General features: G+C 40.9%; 1 protein-coding gene across 2 annotated transcripts in view; it reads right to left on the bottom strand.

Moving 5' to 3' along the window:
• ZNF704 (zinc finger protein 704) overlaps positions 1-21,161 on the bottom strand; it is a 1,522,633-nt gene that overhangs the window by 655,941 nt on the left and 845,531 nt on the right. The gene's annotated exons all lie outside the window — the stretch shown is intronic.

Genomic DNA, 21,161 nt, shown 5'->3' with positions numbered 1-21,161 from the left:
TAGGTTCATAGATTCATAGGTAGGTACTAGGCTATCGGCCCAAGGGCCTAAGTAAGCCTAGCCAACAAAGTTCCCTGGCTTACGCCAACCCAAGAAAGTTAATTTCCTGTGGCCCTGTCGAGCAGAGCCACAGAAGTGATCCCTGGGGTGTATTTCCTACTTCCCATCCACTCATCAAGATTTTTCTTGAACAGTGTTAATGAGGAACTTTGCTTGATATAGATGGGTAGCTTGTCCCAGAGTATGGGAAGTCTCTGGGACAGGAATATATCCCTCCAGCAAGTCCTGTTTATTGTGGTGACAAGGTTTAGGTCCCTAGTGAATGTAGCTCGGAGGGTTGGGATTTCTTTAGGTGTAGCATGTCCAACAGCTCTGGGTTTGACATAGCTTTATATGTTAGGCAGAGATCACCTCAGAGTAGGCGATATGCTACAGAGTAAAGCTGGAGTTTTTTGAGACAATCAGTGTAGGGCATCTGTTTGAGGCCAGTAATTCTCTTTGTGAGGTACTTCTGTGGCCTTTCCAGCTGCTGCAGATGTCTTGTGAGCTACATTCCAAAAGGGGCGTTGTACTCTATAATGAGTCTAATGAGTGTCGAGTAGGTGGGAACAATGATCTCTTTTTTCCTGGATGAGAACCCTTTTGTGATGAGGTGTGCCATGTAGAAGGATTTCCTGACTACTGTGGCAATGTGATTATCAAAGGAGAGACTACTGTCCACCTGGGTCCCAGGGTCTCTTATCACACATTCGGTGTTAAGAAGACTGCTGCCTAGTTTTTACCAAAGGGGATAACAATGCACTTTTTGGCATTGAGCTTGAGGCCATGGCTCTGACACCAGGCATCTGTCTCAGTGAGGCCCTTCTGTAGGATGTTCACATCATTTGGGGACTCGACTATAGTTCCTAGTTTGCAGTCATCTGCGAACTTCGTTAGCCAGAGGACTTCTTTGTTAGCCTGTACTTCAGAGAAGTAGATACCAAACAGGAGAGGTCCCAGACTGAACCCTGTGGTACTCCACTTGTCACTGGTTTGAAGTCAGACTTGGAGTCTACAACTTTTACAGTGAGCCAGTTGGCAACCGATCTTATGACATAGGGATTTATACCTAGTTTAGTGAGTTTAGTTATAATTCCAGAATGGGAGATGGTGTCGATAGCCTTGGCGAGGTCAAGATAGGCTGTGTGAACCACCTTACCCTCATCTATGGCTTTGGTGACTGCCTCAAAGAAGTCGACCAGGTTCAGGAGGCAAGAGCTTCCTTTCACAAACCCGAACTGGGTGGGGTCCAGAGTTTGGAGGTTACCAATTTCTTTGTTTATGAATTCCATGATGATATGTTCCATGGCCTTGCAGACCAGGCTTGTCAGGCTAATAGGGAGATAGTTTCCAGGGTCAGTGGTAGCTCCCCCTTTGTGGAGTGGGATAACTGTTGCTGTGTGCCATTCAGTGGACACAAAGCCTGACGTGATGCTATGATTGAACATGGTGCTTAGGTGGGGAGCCGGTTCGTTCTGAAGTTTGTGTAAAACGGATGTTGTCCGGTCCCATGGATGCTGTGTTTTTGGCTTTAGAGAGTGCTGCTTTTACCTGTGAAGTTGTGATTACAGGGACTCTGCATTCTTCTGGTATAGATATGGGCCCTTTAAGGGGTGAGAGGGGGGTAAAGTTAGCACTGAACCTATCTGCCAGGATGTTGGCAATATCAGTTGGTTCTGTAATTTTTGTGCCATTGTGCTGTAACTCAGAGCAGATCTGGGTGTTGCCATTGAGATTCTTGACATAGCTATAGAATGCTTTGTGGATGTCCTTAGAATCAGTGGCAATCTTGCTTTCATAGCTAGCTTTGGAGGATCTTATAAGGGATCTCAGCTTCTTGCTGAGGCTGATCAGGGAGCTCCTCCACTCATGGGATTTTACTCTCTTTTGCAACAATTTCTTCTTTCTGTTGTAGAGTTTGTTTATGGCAGGGGACCACCAGATTGGCTTCCTTTTTTTGGAGGATAGCATCTTGGTTCTGTTTGGGATAGCACTATCCATGCACTCGTGTAAGTGTTTATAGAGTGCATTTGTGTACGATTCAGCAGTTGTAACTGTATTGTCCATCTGCAACTGTATTGTCCATCTGCATGGGTGTCATGAAGTTCACCACTTCTGTCTTAAGAAGCATGAAATTGGCTTTGGAGAATTTTTTTACCGTGGTTTCCTTAATGGAGGGTGGGGGCGGGATGTGGATATCTAGGAAGATTAGCTTATGGTCGGATCTGACCAACGAGGAGTTGACTTCAGGTGTGGAACACCGGTCACTCATGTTGGTAATGACTAGGTCTAGGATATTGTTGCCCCTGGTGGGGGTGTGTATAAGTTGATCCAGGGTATTGGAATTTATGAATTCCAGAAAGTGCTGAGCAAAGGAGTTGGTACAGGAGTAGTTTTCCCAGTTAATTATGGGGTAGTTGAAATCGCCCAATATTAGGGTATTTTGTTAAACCCTAATATTTTCCAGTATATCAAGAAAAGAGGAGTGGGAATCCTTGGGCAAGGTGGGGGATCTGTAGCAAGCTACAATTTGGATTGCAGTCTTGCACAGATTTAGTTGCACTTGGATAACCTCAGCTGCATTATGCTGAGCAACTAGCCTGGAGGTGTGGATATTCTTAATGAATATGGGCACACCTCCGCCTTTGGTGTTCCGGTCCACATTAGATGACCGAAAAGTGTGGTATGAGTTACAGCCTGGTAATGCAGGGGTGCTCTCTGGAGCCTTGAACCAGGTCTCAATCACTGCACACAAATCGATGTTCTTCATTTTAAGGAGTGCCTCGAGTGAGTGCATTTTGAGATTTAAACTTCTAGCACTGAATAGCATTACCCTCAGTTTTTGCTTGCCTGTTCCTGTTATGGTGGTGAATTTGTCATTTGAACCTTGCCTACAAAAGGCACTACAGGGGAGGCAAGAGCCTTTGCCAGTATCTGGAATCCCAGGGGTGACAGGTGCAGGCCATCTCTGGCAAAGCATTGTGGTCTGTCAACCATGTCGTCCCAGGCAGACAGATACTGGATCCCCTTAGAATGACACCAGAAGCTTAGCCAATTGTTGAAGTCAATCATTTTGTCCTTGTACTGCGGTATCATTCTGGGCGATGGCAGGATGTTACTCAGAGCTAGGGTCATACCTGCCTAGGCTACAAGATCGGAGAGTTCTTCCATGTCTCTTTTCATGCAGTCCAGGGAGGTACGTCTCAGGTCGTTCACACCAACATGGACAATCACAGAGTCATATTTGTAATTGTTGTGGAGTGACCTGAGTGCGTGGGTTATGTGGCGGATCCTGGCACCCGACAGGCAGCTGACAGTGACCTTCTCCTTGTTTAGCCTGGTGAGTGGGACATCAGTGTGCCTGACTATAGAGTCACCTATGACTAGTGTGTTGGGTACATTGTTTTGCCTTATGGGCTGTGGTTGCGAGGCACACTGAGTCTGTGGGCTATGTGTCATTTGGGATGTGTTGGTGGTGGGAGGATGCTTGCGTTTCTGCTTTGGAGGTATTTGTTGCTTGAGCAGATTATTACTGAGAGCCTCTGCAAATGTTTTTGTGTTTTTATGTGTGGATTTTGGTGGTGTAGGTTTAGTGGGACTATGTGATGAGTGTGGTGTGGTGCAAGTGTTTACCTTCTCTTCTTGACTATCAAGTTCAGTCTTGCTTGGAGAGAGCTTTACCTCCAGTTTGGCTAGATAAGTCCATCTCTCACAGGTTATAATGTTGGGTGGTAGGAGGAGAGGGTTGTCTGTGTACATGAGGCAATTGCTACATTGCCCCAAGATGCCCAGATCAATCAGATAGACAGGAGAGAACACTGGGAGCTGACCCTTGGACATGCCTGAATAAAAAAAAATATTTTCCTCTAGACAAGTGAGGAAAGTGAGTACAAGAGCTGTTTTTCTCTAAGCAAGTGAGGAAAGTAAGTACCAAAACTGTTTTCCTCTATGTAATGAGGAAGGGTGAGTGCTGTAGTAATTTGTAGTTTATTTAGTGCTTACAACAAGTTCTGAACAAGTGCTGAGCACTGATAAGCAAATTCCAGTGCTAAAACTAAGAATCTGTATCTGGATCTTGTTGTAGATAGGCTACCTAGTGCTTACCACTCCCAAAGATAAGCTAGAAGGCTTCCTTCCAACACAGAAAGGCTTGGGGGCACAGAAGCTTGCAAACAGCCCTGGATACAGCAAATCTGTATCTGGACTAAACTAGTTACAAGGAAGGTGGGAAGCAAGCGCAAATGCAGGCTTTTAAACCAGAAAGTTGAAAGAGATGGAAAAACTGCACAAATAGCCAATAAACTACAATTTCTGGGCCAGAAACCACTCTTGCGGTAGATAGGATACCTAGTGCTTACCACTCCCATTGATAAGCTAGAAGGCTGCCCTCCAACACAGAAAGGCTTGGGGCACAGAAGCTTAGAAACAGTCCTGGATACAGCAAATCTGTATCTGGATTAGACTACTTACAGGAAAGGCAGAAAACAAGATTGGAATATATATATATATATATATATATACATATATATATATATATATATATATATATATATATATATATATATATATATATACATATATATATATATATATATATATATATATATATATATTTTTTTTTAGTTAAGTGGGTTGGCTTTCTCAAAAAGTTCTCTCTGTATTAGAAAGAATGAGCTAATGACAGCAGCAAAAACACTTTAAATGCAGTACAAGCTAGCACACCTGAGTGAGTAGCAATATTAAGGCAAACACAGTTTAAATAAATGCAGATAAGTTAAAAATGACAAAAGCAAGTTTATGAAAAATCAAATAAGAGCACTTGAACCCTTAAAAGCATACAGAACAGCAAATGAAGGTATTAAGGTAGAAGACAGTTATGTAAGAGCAGCTCAAGAAACTGTAAGTATTTTTTTTGTGGAAAGGGAGGGAAGAGAGCAGATTAAAATGCCATAGGGGGTGTCCTTCCCAAGTGCTCGCTGTGCACAGCAGAGGAGGTGGGACTGCTAGGAGTGTCTGAAATCAAAATATGATCTCACTGTACTCAGCTGAGTGAGCAAATGAGATGGGCCAGTAGGGGTGTCCAAAAACAGATTTACAGGTGGGGCAGGTAATTACAAAGCCACCAAGATTAATACCACAACAAGAACAGGCAGGGGGTGGGAGACTAACTGCAGCTAGAGACAGGGAGTATTATCTCCCTGTATTATATTATATATAACAATTATCTACAAATTTCTAATCTTAGATAAGTGCAGAGAAAAGTATACTTAAGTCAGCTTTTGTCAGTTGATTTATGCAGGTGAATCTTAGCAGCCAGCCACTCAGAAGATGAGCAGAATGATTAAAAAATGTGACCAGCACAGATTATAATACAAGCAGAACCCCCCAGGCTAAGTAACACAGAATTTCAAAAGCAGTCTAACAATTTTAACGTATCCAGATGGCTACACTTTTTCACACTTCAGGCAATTAACTGCAGCTAGAGACAGGGAGTATTATCTCCCTGTATTATATTATATATAACAATTATCTACAAATTTCTAATTTAAATAAGTGCAGAGAAAAGTATACTTAAGTCAGCTTTTGTCAGTTGATTTATGCAGGTGAATCTCAGCAGCCAACCACTCGGAAGATGAGCAGAATGATTAAAAAATGTGACCAGCACAGATTATAATGCAAGCAGAACCCCCACGCTAAGTAACAGAGAATTTCAAAAGCAGTCTAACAACTTTCAATGTATCCAGATGGCTACAATTTTTCACACCTCAGGCAACTAACTGCAGCTAGAGAATCTCCCTGTATTATATTACATATAACAATTATCTACAAATTTCTAATCATAAATAAGTGCAGAGAAAAGTATACTTAAATCAGTTTTTGCCAGGTGATTTATGCAGGTGAATATCAGCAGCCAACCACTCGGAAGATGAGCAGAATGATTACAAAATGTGACCAGCACAGATTATAATGCAAACAGAATCCCCCAAGCTAGGTAACACAAAATTTCAAAAGCAGTCTAACAACTTTCAATGTATCCAGATGGCTACACTTTTTCACACTTCAGGCAACTGACTGCAGTTAGAGACAGGGAGCATTATCTCCCTGTATTATATTATATTTAATAATTATCTACAAAGTTCTAATTTAAATAAGTGCCAGGTGAATCTCAGCAACCAACCACTCGGAAGATGAGCAGAATGATTAAAAAATGTGACCAGCACAGATTATAATGCAAGCAGAACCCCCCAGGCTAAGTAACACAGAATTTCAAAAGCAGTCTAACAACTTTCAATGTATCCAGATGGCTCCACTTTTTCACACTTCAGGCAACTAACTGCAGCTAGAGACAGGGAGTATTATTTCCCTGTATTATATTACATATAACAATTATCTACAAATTTCTAATCTTAAATTAATGCAGAGAAAAGTATACTTAGTCAGCTTTTGTCAGTTGATTTATGCAGGTGAATCTCAGCAGCCAACCACTCGGAAGATGAGCAGAATGATTAAAAAATGTGACCAGCACAGATTATAATGCTAGCAGAAACCCCCAGGCTAAGTAACACAAAATTTCAAAAGCAGTCTAACAACTTTCAATGTATCCAGATGGCTACACTTTTTTCACACTTCAGGCAATTGACTGCAACTAGAGACAGGGAGTATTATCTCCCTGTATTATATTATATTTAACAATTACCTACAAATTTCTAATCTTAAATAAGTGCAGAGAAAAGTATACTTAAGTCAGCTTTTGTCAGTTGATTTATGCAGGTGAATCTCAGCAGCCAACCACTCGGAAGATGAGCAGAATGATTAAAAAATGTGACCAGCACAGATTATAATGCAAACAGAAACCCCCAGGCAAAGTTAACACAGGATTTCAAAAGCAGTCTAACAACTTTCAATGTACCCTGACAGCTACAATTTTTCACACTTGGCAACTAACTGCAGCTAGAGACAGAGAGTATTATATACCTCTATTATATTATATAAAACAATTATCTACAAATTTGTAATCCTAAATAAGAGCAGAGAAAAGTTTACTTAAATCAGCTTTTGTCAGTTGATTTATGCAGGTGAATCTCAGCAGCCAACCACTCGGAAGATGAGCAGAATGATTAAAAAATGTGATCAGCACAGTTTATAATGCTAGCAGAAACCCCCCAGGCTAAGTAACACAAACTTTCAAAAGCAGTCTAACAACTTTCAATGTATCCAGATGGCTACACTTTTTCACACTTCAGGCAACTGACTGCAGTTAGAGACAGGGAGCATTATCTCCCTGTATTATATTATATTTAATAATTATCTACAAAGTTCTAATTTAAATAAGTGCCAGGTGAATCTCAGCAACCAACCACTCGGAAGATGAGCAGAATGATTAAAAAATGTGACCAGCACAGATTATAATGCAAGCAGAACCCCCCAGGCTAAGTAACACAGAATTTCAAAAGCAGTCTAACAACTTTCAATGTATCCAGATGGCTCCACTTTTTCACACTTCAGGCAACTAACTGCAGCTAGAGACAGGGAGTATTATTTCCCTGTATTATATTACATATAACAATTATCTACAAATTTCTAATCTTAAATTAATGCAGAGAAAAGTATACTTAGTCAGCTTTTGTCAGTTGATTTATGCAGGTGAATCTCAGCAGCCAACCACTCGGAAGATGAGCAGAATGATTAAAAATGTGACCAGCACAGATTATAATGCAAGCAGAAACCCCCAGGCTAAGTAACACAAAATTTCAAAAGCAGTCTAACAACTTTCAATGTATCCAGATGGCTACACTTTTTTCACACTTCAGGCAATTGACTGCAACTAGAGACAGGGAGTATTATCTCCCTGTATTATATTATATTTAACAATTACCTACAAATTTCTAATCTTAAATAAGTGCAGAGAAAAGTATACTTAAGTCAGCTTTTGTCAGTTGATTTATGCAGGTGAATCTCAGCAGCCAACCACTCGGAAGATGAGCAGAATGATTAAAAAATGTGACCAGCACAGATTATAATGCAAACAGAATCCCCCAGGCTAAGTAACACAGCATTTCAAAAGTAATCTAACAACTTTCAATGTATCCAGACGGCTACACTTTTTCACACTTCTGGCAACTAACTGCAGTTAGAGACAGGGAGTATTATCTCCCTGTATTATATTATATATAATACTTATCTACAAATTTCTAATCTTAATTAAGTGCAGAGAAAAGTATACTTAAATCAGCTTTTGTCAGTTGATTTATGCAGGTGAATCTCAGCAGCCAACCACTCGGAAGATGAGCAGAATGATTAAAAAATGTGATCAGCACAGTTTATAATGCTAGCAGAAACCCCCCAGGCTAAGTAACACAAACTTTCAAAAGCAGTCTAACAACTTTCAATGTATCCAGATGGCTACGCTTTTTCACACTTCAGGCAATTGACTGCAGCTAGAGACAGGGAGTATTATCTTCCTGTATTATATTATATATAACAATTACCCACAAATTTCTAATCTTAAATAAGTGCAGAGAAAAGTATACTTAAATCAGCTTTTGTCAGTTGATTTATGCAGGTGAATCTCAGCAGCTAACCACTCGGAAGATGAGCAGAATGCTTAACTAACCTTCACCACACTGAATTAACCAAAATGGAATCAGGCTACAGTAAGATTGCCAGGTTTCCTACTGATGCCTCCCATAGATCCCATCACTGTCTAGCCCTCAAGCAACTGAACTGGCTGGAGCTACCTCAACTCCTCCTACTCAACCAACTTTCAATAGCTCACACACTCTACTACCTCCAAGACAACCCCCCAGCCCTTCAGCACCTAATCACCCCCTATACCACCTGCAGACCCTTAAGATCTAGTAATCACAACCACATAAATATCATCAAACATAAAAATGATGCTGGCAAATCTCTCTTTGCATGCTCTATTGCCAGAACCTGGAATTCACTTCCAAAACACTTAACCTTTACCAACTCTACTTCCCAATTTAAAAAAATTCTCAAAAACCACTACTCAAATAACTGGCTTTGCTCATGCGACTCCCCAGGTTAAGCCACAACACTGCACTGCTGCTGGGATTCTGCTAAGGACCAAATGGCTGCTCCCCCCTTTCATTCTCTACTGGTTTATCAAATGATAAATCCCCTACAGTTCCAACTGACTCAGCAGTCGAAGTCACACACAAAAAAAAATAATGTATTTGAAATTTATCAAGTATTCATATTTGATATCAAGAATGACTTGTTACTAAATGTTCTACAGAAATGTAATTCTCTACTAAGTATGCTAGATTGTATTATTAATATGTATTGATATGTTTCTTCTAATGTTAATACATTGTCACTCTTTTGTTTTGTACTGTTCTGTTTTTTCCGAGCTTTTCTCCCCGGGCCTCCGCTGAAAATGGACCTGTGTCCAGTCGGACTTTCCCGGTAAATAAATGTAAAATAAATAAATAAATAATGAATATGGAGACACCACCACCTTTAGTGCCTTCATCTAATAAGGTGGGCCTGAATGTGTGATGCACACTGAAATCCTGCACTGATGGAATGCTTTTAATGGTCTTGAACACGATCTTTCTGATGATGTATGTTTTCCATGAAAAAGACTGCTTGTAGGGAGTGGAGATCTTTGTTAAGGCCCCTAGCATTCAGCAGCAGTATCTTAATATTATCTGGATTCTGTTTAACTATGTCAGAAGTGTTAGAAGACTGACATTGCTTCAAAAAGGCACTATGGGAGTGGACAAGGATTTAGCTAATATACAAAAGATGGGGGCGGGAGGGGGGGGGTTCAGGCCATCCTTGGTAAAGCAGTTGGAACTATCATCTCTTCCCAGATTAATATACATACATACACACACACACACACACACATATAAATATATATATATATATATATATATATATATATATATATATATATATATATGTACTCCTTTGAATGACACCAGAAGATAAGCCATATATCTATGTACTCCTTTGAATGACACCAGAAGATAAGCCAGTTGTTAAAATTAGCAATGTTTTGTTCAAACTGTGGCACCACTCTTGATGCTAAATGTAATGTGACTATGAAAAAAAAAACAGAATTTTAAGAGAACTAATAATGCTCTTAACAGCAAGTACTGACTGCACAGAGACTATCTAAAATACGTTTTTATTTGCATACAGATTTCAACCACTTAAGTCTGAAACTGGTCTGACATCCTTCATTGTCTTGAGAACTAAAAATAATCCTCAAAAAACTGGACCCTCTCTGGCTTGCTGGGTTTTTTAGACTGTTCTAATAACAGATTCACACTGCTCGTCTCGTTGCTGCCTTCTTGCAGTGGGATATTTAGAAGAGGCACTGAGGCAGCCTTTGCAGGGCATATGAATGGCATGATGTAGCCTCTGGACAGTATCTCCATGATCCACTTGACCCACGTGATGTCCTGCCAACTAGGAAGGTGATCCCTGACTGCCTTCAGAGTGCGACAGTCATGCAGTTCTTTAGAGATTTTGCAACATGCCCCCAGAAGGGAGGCTGTAAATTCCCTTATTTTGCAAATCACCTCTGCCTCTAAGACACTTGGGGGGTGGTCTCATCTGAATGTACAAAGGAGGAATTAGAACTAGAAACCTTCACTCTTTGTTGGTGATAGCTTTTCACCCCTCTGCCTGTCTTTTACAAAGAGGATGGGGAGAAAGCACAGACAGGAATGCTGAGGAGTGAAGCAGATGTATGTGTTGAACTGAAGGGACTATGCTCAGACTCAGAAGGTTGTATCTGCATCAGCTCCACATTCTTGGCTACTGACACCTATGATCTCAACACCAAAGAATCTTGCTGTTGAGATGATTGCAGCACCCAGGAGGTTGCTACCAGTTCAGTGTGGTCAAGATTTGGTAAAGTAGGCACTGGGAATGGTTACATACTGAAGACGAGAATGCCAAGCTAGCTGGCACTAACTCTGGACTCAAAGAAGTCAGAGATGAGGTCAGCACTAGTCTGCTGGCATCAAGTCTTTGTCCCCAAGTGGCCTTGAGCACTCAGAGATTCGGTGCTGAAGCCACATGTGTGGAAGAAGGCACTGAAGGCAAAGCCAGGCTGTCTGTAAATGCTCACATCAACAATACGTGGACTGACTTCAATTCACCTGTTGTCAGGAAGCAGTCCATGAAAGAAGCAACAGAACAGATGGATGTACCTTCTTTTTTTGACATGTAAAACAGAAGAGGAAGAGAGGACATACAATTTAATTTGTGCCTTGACAAAGGCCTCATCATCTTTTCCCAGTCAGTTTGCACAGAAGGACTGAGGCAGGACCTGCAGGAATAACTAACATTGCTGAGAAAGGTCTAGACTCTAGTAATTTTATGAGCTCCTTTTTTAGAAGAAAAGCTATAGACATATTTTCTGAAAGGCTGCTCTCCAACAACTACCACTTTAAGATGTGCAGGGAGCATAGTGTCCATGCATAAACACTGAAGATGTCACAAAACTGTTATTTTAATATATTTTGATTGAACTGTACTTTTATCTCTAATTGACTACAATTAAATAGGTTCATAGGTAGGTACTAGGCTATCAGACCTAGGGCCTATACAAGCCTAGCCATAACAATTCCCTGGCTATTGCTTACCACAAATATGTACTTTCCTGGACCCCTGTCTAGCAGGGATACTGATGTGATCCCTGGGGTGAATTTCCTATCTCCCATCCAGTCATCAAGGTTCCTCCTGAACAGGGCCATTGAGGCGCTCTGCCTGACATGTATGGGTAGCTTATTCCAGAGTATGGGGAGTCTCTGGGTCAGGAACCTATCCCTCCAGCATGTTCTATTCATCGTGATGACAAAGTTAAGATCCCTGGAGCATTTGGCTCGGAGGGATTGGGATTTCTTTTAAGTGTAGCATGTCCACCAACTCTGGGTTTGACATGGCCTTGTATGTTAGGCAGAGATCACCTCTGAGTAGGCGATATGCAACAGAGTATAGCTGGAGTTTCTTTAGATGGTCAGCATAAGGTATCTGCTTTAGGCCTGTGATTCTTTTTGTGAGGTATTTCTGTGGCCTTTCTAGTTGTTGCAGATGTCTTGTGATGTACATACCAAATGGGGCATTGTATTCTATAATGGGTCTAATGAGGGATGAGTACAGAGAAAAGCTCTTAGTGATGAGGTATGCCAGGTAGAAAGATTTTCTAACTGTTGTGGCTATGTGGTTATCAAAGATGAGACCACTTTCCACCTGTGTCACTAGGTGTCATCACACTTTCGGTGTTTAGTGTACTGCCACCTATGTGGTAGTTCACAGGTATGTGGTTTTTCCCAAAGGGGACAACTATACATTTTTTGGCATTTAGCTTGACCCCATGGCTCTGGCAACAAGCATCTATTTGTGATAAGTCCCTTTTGTAGTATATCCACAACATTTGGAGATTCAATAATGGCTCTCAGCTTGCAGTCATCTACGAACTTTGTAAGCCAGAGTCCCTTAGTGTTGGCCTGTACTACAGAGAAGTATTTGCCAAAGAAGAGTGGTCCCAGGACAGAACCCTGCGGTACACCACTTGTCACTTGTCTGGAGGTGGATTTGGAATTGTCTACTTTTACAGTGTGTGTAATGTCTTTGTTTATAAGTTCCATGATAATACGTTTCATGGCTTTGCAGATCAGGCTCATCAGACTGATAGGATGGTAGTTCTGGGGATCTAAAGTGGATCCCCTCTTGTGGAGTGGGATGACTGTAGCTGTGCGCCACTCTGTGGGCATGAAGCCTGGGATGAGGCTATGATTAAACATGACACATAAGTGAGGTGCCAGTTCCCCAACACAAAGAGGCGAACAGCAGACTAATAAAATAAATGAAAAGCAGGATCCACCAGCAGATATACCACAGCAAACATTTATTTTAGCGCTTTCGTCGGCGGTACGCCATTGACTTCATCTGAGGTGCAAGTTCATTTTGTAGTTCATGCAGTGCACAGCCTGGGATGTTGTCTGGTCCCATGGATGCTGTATTCCTGGCTTTGGAGAGTGCGTTTTTTACCTGAGTGGCCATGATTACTGGAATTTGGCATTCTTTCGATATTGAGATGGGCCCTTTAGGTGGTGAGAGGGGGATGAAGTTGGCACTGAATCTACCTGCCAGGATATTGGCAATATCCTTGGGATCAGTATAACTAGTGCCATTCTGCTGTAGCTCAGAGCAGATCTGAGTATTGCTATTTAGATTCTTGACATAGCTATAGAATGCCTTGTGGTTGTCTCTGGAATCTTTGACAATTTTGTTTTCATAACTAGCTTTGGAAAATTTTACGAGGGATCTCAGCTTTCTACTGAGGCTGGTGAGGGAGTTTTTTGAATCATAGGTTCTTCCTCTTTTCTGCAACAGGTGCCATGTACCTTCAAGGCTATTTCTTTTTGGTTAAAAAAAGCTGGCCAGTGTTACACTTCTCAGTAGCTGGTGCTGCTTTTTCATGTCAGCAAATTAACAAAAGCCATAGAAAACCCCTTAGCTCAACATGGTAATAATATGAGAATTAGCTAAACTTTGACTGAATCTAAACAACACCCAGAGTTGGATCCAGCATTAGGTGACCCACGCTGCCTGGGTTTGGCGGGGCTAGGAGGCTGCCACAAAACTTACATTTCTTCTTTAAGAATGCACACAGAGTGCATCTTTAGTATTGTCTTTGAGTGATGCAAGCACATTTTAAACATTGCAGCAGACAGCACAGGATATTTAAAAGATGAGCGAACACGCAATGGGATTTTTATGTGTGTGTGTGTGTGTGTGTGTGTGTGTGTGTGTGTGTGTGTGTGTGTGTGTGTGTGTGTGTGTGATGCCCCTGTTATGGATGGCAGGTTGGTTAACTTAACCAGGTTCAAACCCTGTATCTTGAATACAGGACCCTGGAGCCTGTATCCTCTACACTAACTACCAAACTGCTGTCAGCAGGTGCATTTTCAAGGACTGTTGAGTTTCAGTGCATTTTCAAAGAACATTGAGTTTCTGTGCATTTTCAAGGAATGTTGAATTTCAAGGGAAGAGTTTACTGTTGCTAATGATATGTCTATTTTCAATGTGCAACTATTTTGTTTAGCAAATGGCCATCATAATCATCAATGTTTGTGCTACAAATTTTGAAAGTAGTGTTAGTCGCACAACAGGTAGCATTCTTGTCTTTGGTACAGAAGGCTGTGGGTTTTACTCCCATACCATGTAGATGAAGTGCTGAGATTGCAGTGCCCTTTATGAGACTGCAGTGCCCTTTAAGCTAGGATGGGAATGCTGAATTCCTATGTGTGTCCTCCTTTGGATGAAATGCCTAGTAACTATGAACCAGTTGCTAGTTTGACAGCCATTCCCTATTGCAATATTGTCAGCTTACCAATTTTCTTTTCACAAAACACTGAAATGTAAAGTTGTTTGCCAGCAGCAACCTCCTCATTAGTTATAGATCTCTTTAATGTGGAAATATTCAGACGATTTTTACTTCTGCAAAGATTATGTATATTGACTGATATTGGTGGATTGTAATGACAGAAGTCTGAGTGGCCATTTGGGTTGAAATATTCTGTAATGGGTAGTTTTGTCAACATTGGTTCATATATTTTGTTTTATTGCTTACTGGAAAAACATTGAAATCTACAAATTTAAAACACACTTGTAAAAGTGGTGCTGTATTATATACAAGGAATATAATTTAGTAGAATTAAGATGGTGCATCAAAGAATACATAAATGTATACATGGTTCTAAAAATGTATGCATTGAAAACAGTCTAAAGGTAAACTTAATTTGCCACTGGCCAGATGCATTTTCTGTGAATGTAGGTTTCAATGACATTTCAAGGAATGTGAGTTTCAAGGGCAGAGAAGCTTACTGTTCAAGCTAAGTCTGTTTTCATAATGAGACTGTATTGTTTTGTTTAGCAAATGGCTATCAGGATTTCTGCTATAAAATTTGAAATAAAAGCTTTAAATATCTAATCATTGCAGAAGTAAAGACGAAAATAGTATGCACCCTGCCAGGTTTGAACAGTGCTTATGGTAACTGAAGAGAAATAGCCAAGTAATGGGGTACTGGAATGGCTGAGGGGGGTGCTACTGGGGACAGGGGGCTGCTCTGGGGGGCCCTAATCCATTACCCAACCTAGGGCCCCATTTGACCATGATCTGGCTTTGACTACACCCCCTTCATACAGACGTCTGCAAAACAGCAACAAACTAGGGAAGGCAAATAAATTGTGAGAAATGTAATATTATTTTCATATAAGTAGTCAGACAGGTAGAAAATAGTAAGTTATTTCCAGAAATAGGTAAGCACCCACCTATCCATATTTTGCACAGTTTAGTCCACATGGCAAAAAATACTAGATGCAGTACCCAGCAAGATGAAAGTATTCTCATCAAACTAAACAAACAAGTTAGAAAACAAATAAAGTCTACCAAAGCAAACTGAGGTAAATTTGCCCTCCCAGGTCAAAGACGATCACAAGGCATTATTTAGCTATGTCTACAACCTCAAATGTAATATACAATTGTGTGCAGAGCTCATTGTTAATAGAGCCACCTATACAGAGCCAGAAGATATAGCAAACCTACTGGCCGACAAATTCAGCTCCAACTTTACTCCTCTCTCTCCCTCAACGTTCCCTCAGGAAATTCCATCAAATACAACTCCCCCTGATATCATTACGGAACATGTCCTTAATGCTCTCTCTAAGGCCAAGAACACTGCATCAATGGGCCCAGACAATGTCCCAGGATGCCTTCTAAATAGCATGAAGTATGACTTATCCGGCCCACTGGAATTGCTATTTAACTGTAGCCTCCAAACAAGCTTTGTGCTTCATGAATGGAAAACAGCAACAGTCATCTCTCTGCACAAAGGTGAGTCATCTACAGACCCTGGAAATTACAAACCCATAATTTTTCACTAGTTTTATATGAAAAACCATGCAAAGAATTAACATGGAAATGATCAATAATGACATAGGACACTTCCACACATTGTACCTAACCCAGTTTGGTTTCGTCAAGGGCAGGTCATGCTTACTTAGCCTGGTGGACTTCTTTGGGAAGGTCACCAAAGCAATGGATCAATGCAAAATGGTTCACACTGTCTACCTTGACCTAGCCAAGGCATTTAACACAATACCCCACTTGGGCATTGTTGACAAACTCAGGAAGTTAGGTACAAACCCTTATGTCACCCAGTGGATAGCCATCTGTATCACAAACAGGGCCCAGGAAGTTAGAATTGGAGAGTCAACTTTCTGAAAAGAGGCCAGGCACAGGTGGAGTCCCTCAGGGAGTGGTCCTGGGACCGCTACTTTTTGGCATTTACTTCTCTGAATTCAAGGCCAGTGTCAATGACCTCTGGCTGACTAAATTTGCAGATGATTGCAAACTGGGAGCTGTGACTGAATCCTCCGCCTACCAAACTTAGTAACCCAAGGAAAACACACTTCACGAAGTACAAAAGCACCACTGGTCACAGAAGCTGAATTCCAAACTTTTATTTATCCCACAAGTTAAGCAGTTTCATCCAACCTCTGTTGGACTTCTTCAGAACAACTCATAGTACAAACTCAACCTTTTTATACACAGCTTAAAGCATGTATAATTAGACAATTGAAAATTTGAATAACTATGTGATAAAAATTGGCTAATAAATGAATCAGTAAACTTGCACCATTCTTAAAATACCTAATATTACATATTAACATTCACACAATTAAATACAACCTATGTAAATAAACATATAAAAAATGTTAACATTTTTTTTGATGTTATCCTAAAAATGTGCTTTAATTTCAATATAGCTGTTATACTGACATTATCACTGATTCCCGGTTGTCACCTCATTTCACAAATATCTAAATCTAGGTCGAAAACTCAGCCCTGTCTGTCCTTTATCAGTTGCTGTAGAACAACAAATTTAAATCTATGACCTGGGTTTTTTGTTATGTGCCTTGCCAGAGGATTGGAAGTCCTCACATTATGAATGTCTAAAATATGTTCCCGAATTCTGTCTTTAAAATGCCTACTAGTCTTGCCGACATAGAAGGCTAAACAATGTTCACATTTGGCCATGTATACTAGATTTTTGCTATTGCAGTTAAAGTGTCCATGAAAATGGAGAGTTCTCCCATTGATACATGTTTTTTCACCAGTGTCAAGAATATGTGCGCATACATTGCACCTACCACACTTGAAATTACCAGGTCCTCTACTACACTGATGGGAATCAATGTGAGCTCCCAATTCTAAAATCTCCTTAAAAGATCTGTCTCTTCTGAAAACAAACCTGGGGGGCCCCCACCTTGTCCATAAGGGAACTATCAGCATGTAATAATCTCCAGTTCTTTTGGATGATATGGGTGACCCATTCGGCATCCTGGTTAAAGTTGGTAATAAACAGTAATACACCTCCCATCTTTCTTCAGTCTAAATTACAATTGCTTGGCATGTTAGGACCATCTACAAAATTGGAATCCATAATCCCTCTAAGTATAGGTCTGTACACGCCCTCCACTCTTTTTTGTTCTAACTTCCTTTGCCAAAATTCTACAAAGGGTTTCAGGGTAACCTCTTTTAATAAATAACTCCGTCATGAACTCAAACTCTAGTAAAAAATCTTGATCACCCATAACCATTCTGGCAGCCCTTACAAACTGTCCCTTAACAATGGACTTTTTCTGATGGTAAGGGTGCCAACCACAAAATTCCAGACAGGAGTTCGAAAATAGCGGTTTTCTGTAAATGCTGGATCTCAGGGTGTTGCTACTGCTATCTATAGTTAGACCGACATCCAGGTATGACACCCTTTCTCTGCTGTACTCATAGGTAAACTTAAAGAATTCAACTGTTTGGTTAATATGTTGGAGACAATCTTTTAATATTTCTTCTTGTCCATCCCAAACAACAAAAATGTCATCCAAAAATCTGGTATATTGTTTTATACATGGCCAAAATTCACTAGGAAAAACAAATTCCTGCTCCCAGTGGGACATAAAATTGGCATATATAGGGGAACAAGCCACCCCCACAGCCACACCAGTCACCTGCTTGTAATATTGCCCTTCAAAATGTAAAAAGTTGTTGGTTAAGACTGCCTCCATTAATGTAGTAAAGACATTAATTTGATGTTGATCAAAAAGGTGAGTCTTACTAAGTTGCAATCCCAGCCATTCTAACCCAATAATTTGGGTACATATCCTGTAGTAAGGCTGAGATTGAACAGTAGTTTTATGTTTGGGTTTAGCTCTTCTTGGAGTTCATGTAGGACGCAGCCCGGGACACTGTCTGGTCCCATTGATGCTGTGTTTTTTGCTTTGGAGAGGGCGGCTCTTACCTGAGCATCTGAGATGTCAGGGGGGCAGCACTCTGCTGGGATAGATATTTGCCCTTTTGGTGGTGGGTGGACCTGGGGACCCAAGTTGATAGCAATCTCTCATTTGACAACCACGTGGCCAAAGTGGTTAGAAAAACATTTTATATAGCCCACCTAATCATGAAGGGATTCACATCTAGATCAGGGGAGGTCATCGTGCCTCTTTACTCACCCCTCATCAGGCCCATAACTGAGTACAATGCCCCTTTTGGGATGTACCTTACCAGACACCTGCAGCAACTGGAAAGACCCCAAAAGTACCTCACCAAGAGGATCAAAGGGCTCAAACAGATGCCATATGCTGCCCGGTTAAAGAAACTCCAGCTCTACTCAGTGGCATACCGCCTGCTCAGAGGCGATCTGTGCCTGACGTATAAAGCCATGTCCAACCCGGAATTAATGGACATGCTGCACCTCAGAAAATCCAAATCCCATCGAGCTACGCTCGAGACTTGAACCTCAGCACTGAAATAAATAGGACATGCTGGAGGGACAGATTCATAACCCAGAGGCTCCCTTCACTCTGGAATAAAATCCCAGTCCAGGTTAGGCAGAGTCCCTCATTGACTCTCTTCAAGAGGAATCTTGATGAGTGGATGGGAGATCGTAGGTTTACCCCAGGTATCACTTCTGTGTCACTGTTAGACAGAGGCACAGTATACTAACCTCAGAAAAGGGCATAGCAAAATTAATTTAAAATGGGTGACGAAAGCCAAACACACTCTGGCTAGGCTTATAAATGCCCTAGGGCAGATAGCCTAGTATGAACCTATGAACCTATGAATACCATGGGGTATCACTGAAAAGAGATTACATACATCTCTGGTGACTAAAAAGGTGTTTTTAGTGATGGTAACTCCATTTAGTTGATCCAAAAATTGCCACAAATCCTTAGTGATGTAGGAAAATGTTCCCAATCCCTTTTGCAAATGATGGTCCAAGTAACTGCTTAAAAGGCAGGCTTTTGCCCTTTTACCATCCACAATAGGCCTAAACTATAATGGCTTTAGGCCTTTGTGGATTTTAGGGATGCCATAAATATTTGGTATTATGAGGTAATCATTTCTTAGGAACTGTTATTCCTTTTCGTTGATTTGCCCCTGATATAACATATCCTCTATTAAAACATCCAATCTCTTGTAGGCTATATGAATTTCATTGAGCTTACTCTCACAATAAGTATCTTCAGTCAATAAAGCTGTCATCTTGTCAGAATAATCACACCTGTCAAGGATTACAGAATAATCACACCTGTCAAGGATTACAGCCCCACTACCTTTATCCAGCTTCATTATCCGGATATTGGTATCTGTAGCCAATTCCGTTAATAGGGTTTTCTCATTAATGGACAAATTATTGTGTAAACTATAGGGTTGTTTTCTATAACCATCCCTAATATCAATTTCACATATTCTCTCGTATGTCCCTATACTGCTGTTAAGAGGGGGATTAAAGTAACTAGGTCTGTTCAACTCATTCCCTTGCTCCTCACAACTTCCCCCATTAAACCACACTTTCAGATTCACAAGTTAGCACGTTTACTGACTCATTTATTAGCCAATTTTTATCACATAGTTATTCAAATTTTCAATTGTCTAATTATACATGCTTTAAGCTGTGTATAAAAAGGTTAAGTTTGTACTATGAGGTGTTCTGAAGAAGTCCAACAGAGGTTTGATGAAAGCACTTAACTTGTGGGATAAATAAAAGTGTTGAATCCTCCACCTACAAAAATGTTCTTCAGGAAGGGCTGACACAGACAAACTGGTTTCAGAGCCATGGACTAAAACAAAATGCCAAGCAGTGCATAATAATATCCTCTGAGATGTCAACCACCCCTGGTAACTTTCATATTGACAACACACCCCTAAGAGTTGACCCAGTACTCAAGGACTTGGCGATACACATACACAGTAATCTAGCCTTTGACCATCACGTTTCTGCAGTAGTGAGGAAATTATGCTATGTTGTACAACTTATAAACACAGGTATGGCATCTAGGTCCAAGGAAGTCATTGCTCCATTGTATTCGGCATTCAGCAGACCTATCATCGAATAAGATGCCCCCTTGATATGTACCTAACCAAACATAGCCAGCAACTGAAACATCCACAGGGGTTCCTAACTAAAGAAATACAGGGTGTAAGCAATGTGTCCTGTGTGGACCACCTCAAAGCCCTATCCCTGTATTCTGTCTCTTACAGGTTCTTGAGGTGAGCTATGCGCCTGGCATAACTCCACTCTGATGGACCTCCTGCATATCTGAAAAACAAAAAGCACCGGAATTACTTGTTTTAAAGACCTAAACCTTGCCTGTGATATAAATAAAATTTGCTGGAGAGACAGGTATGCACCCCGGAAACTACCCCTTCTCTGGAACAGGATCCCCATCCATGTGAAGCAGAGCTCCTCCTTAACCCAATTCAAGTGTAACTTGGACAACTGCACAGGGAACAAGACGTTCATCCCTAGTTGGCACCTATGTCTCTAATGAACACAGGCAGCCTGTAAATGGTTCACCTCCCAGTCCCCTGCTTGTAAATATTTCATCTCCCAAGCTCCTCCTCACACTTATCAAGGATACCAGAACTTGTCAGACATTTGAAATGCATGGCTAGACTTAAAAAGGCCCTTGTGATCATTTGCCTAGTAAACACCTATGAAATTGTAAACACTGGGCATCAGTGAAGGCATGTTACTCGCTTCAGAAAGTGACATAACCACTCAGGG

This window comes from Protopterus annectens, chromosome 3.part0 (genome assembly GCF_019279795.1).
Source record: "Protopterus annectens isolate FY-2018-M chromosome 3.part0, PAN1.0, whole genome shotgun sequence".
Classification (NCBI taxonomy): Eukaryota; Metazoa; Chordata; order Ceratodontiformes; family Protopteridae; genus Protopterus; species Protopterus annectens.
This window is presented reverse-complemented; position numbering and strand designations above follow the sequence as displayed.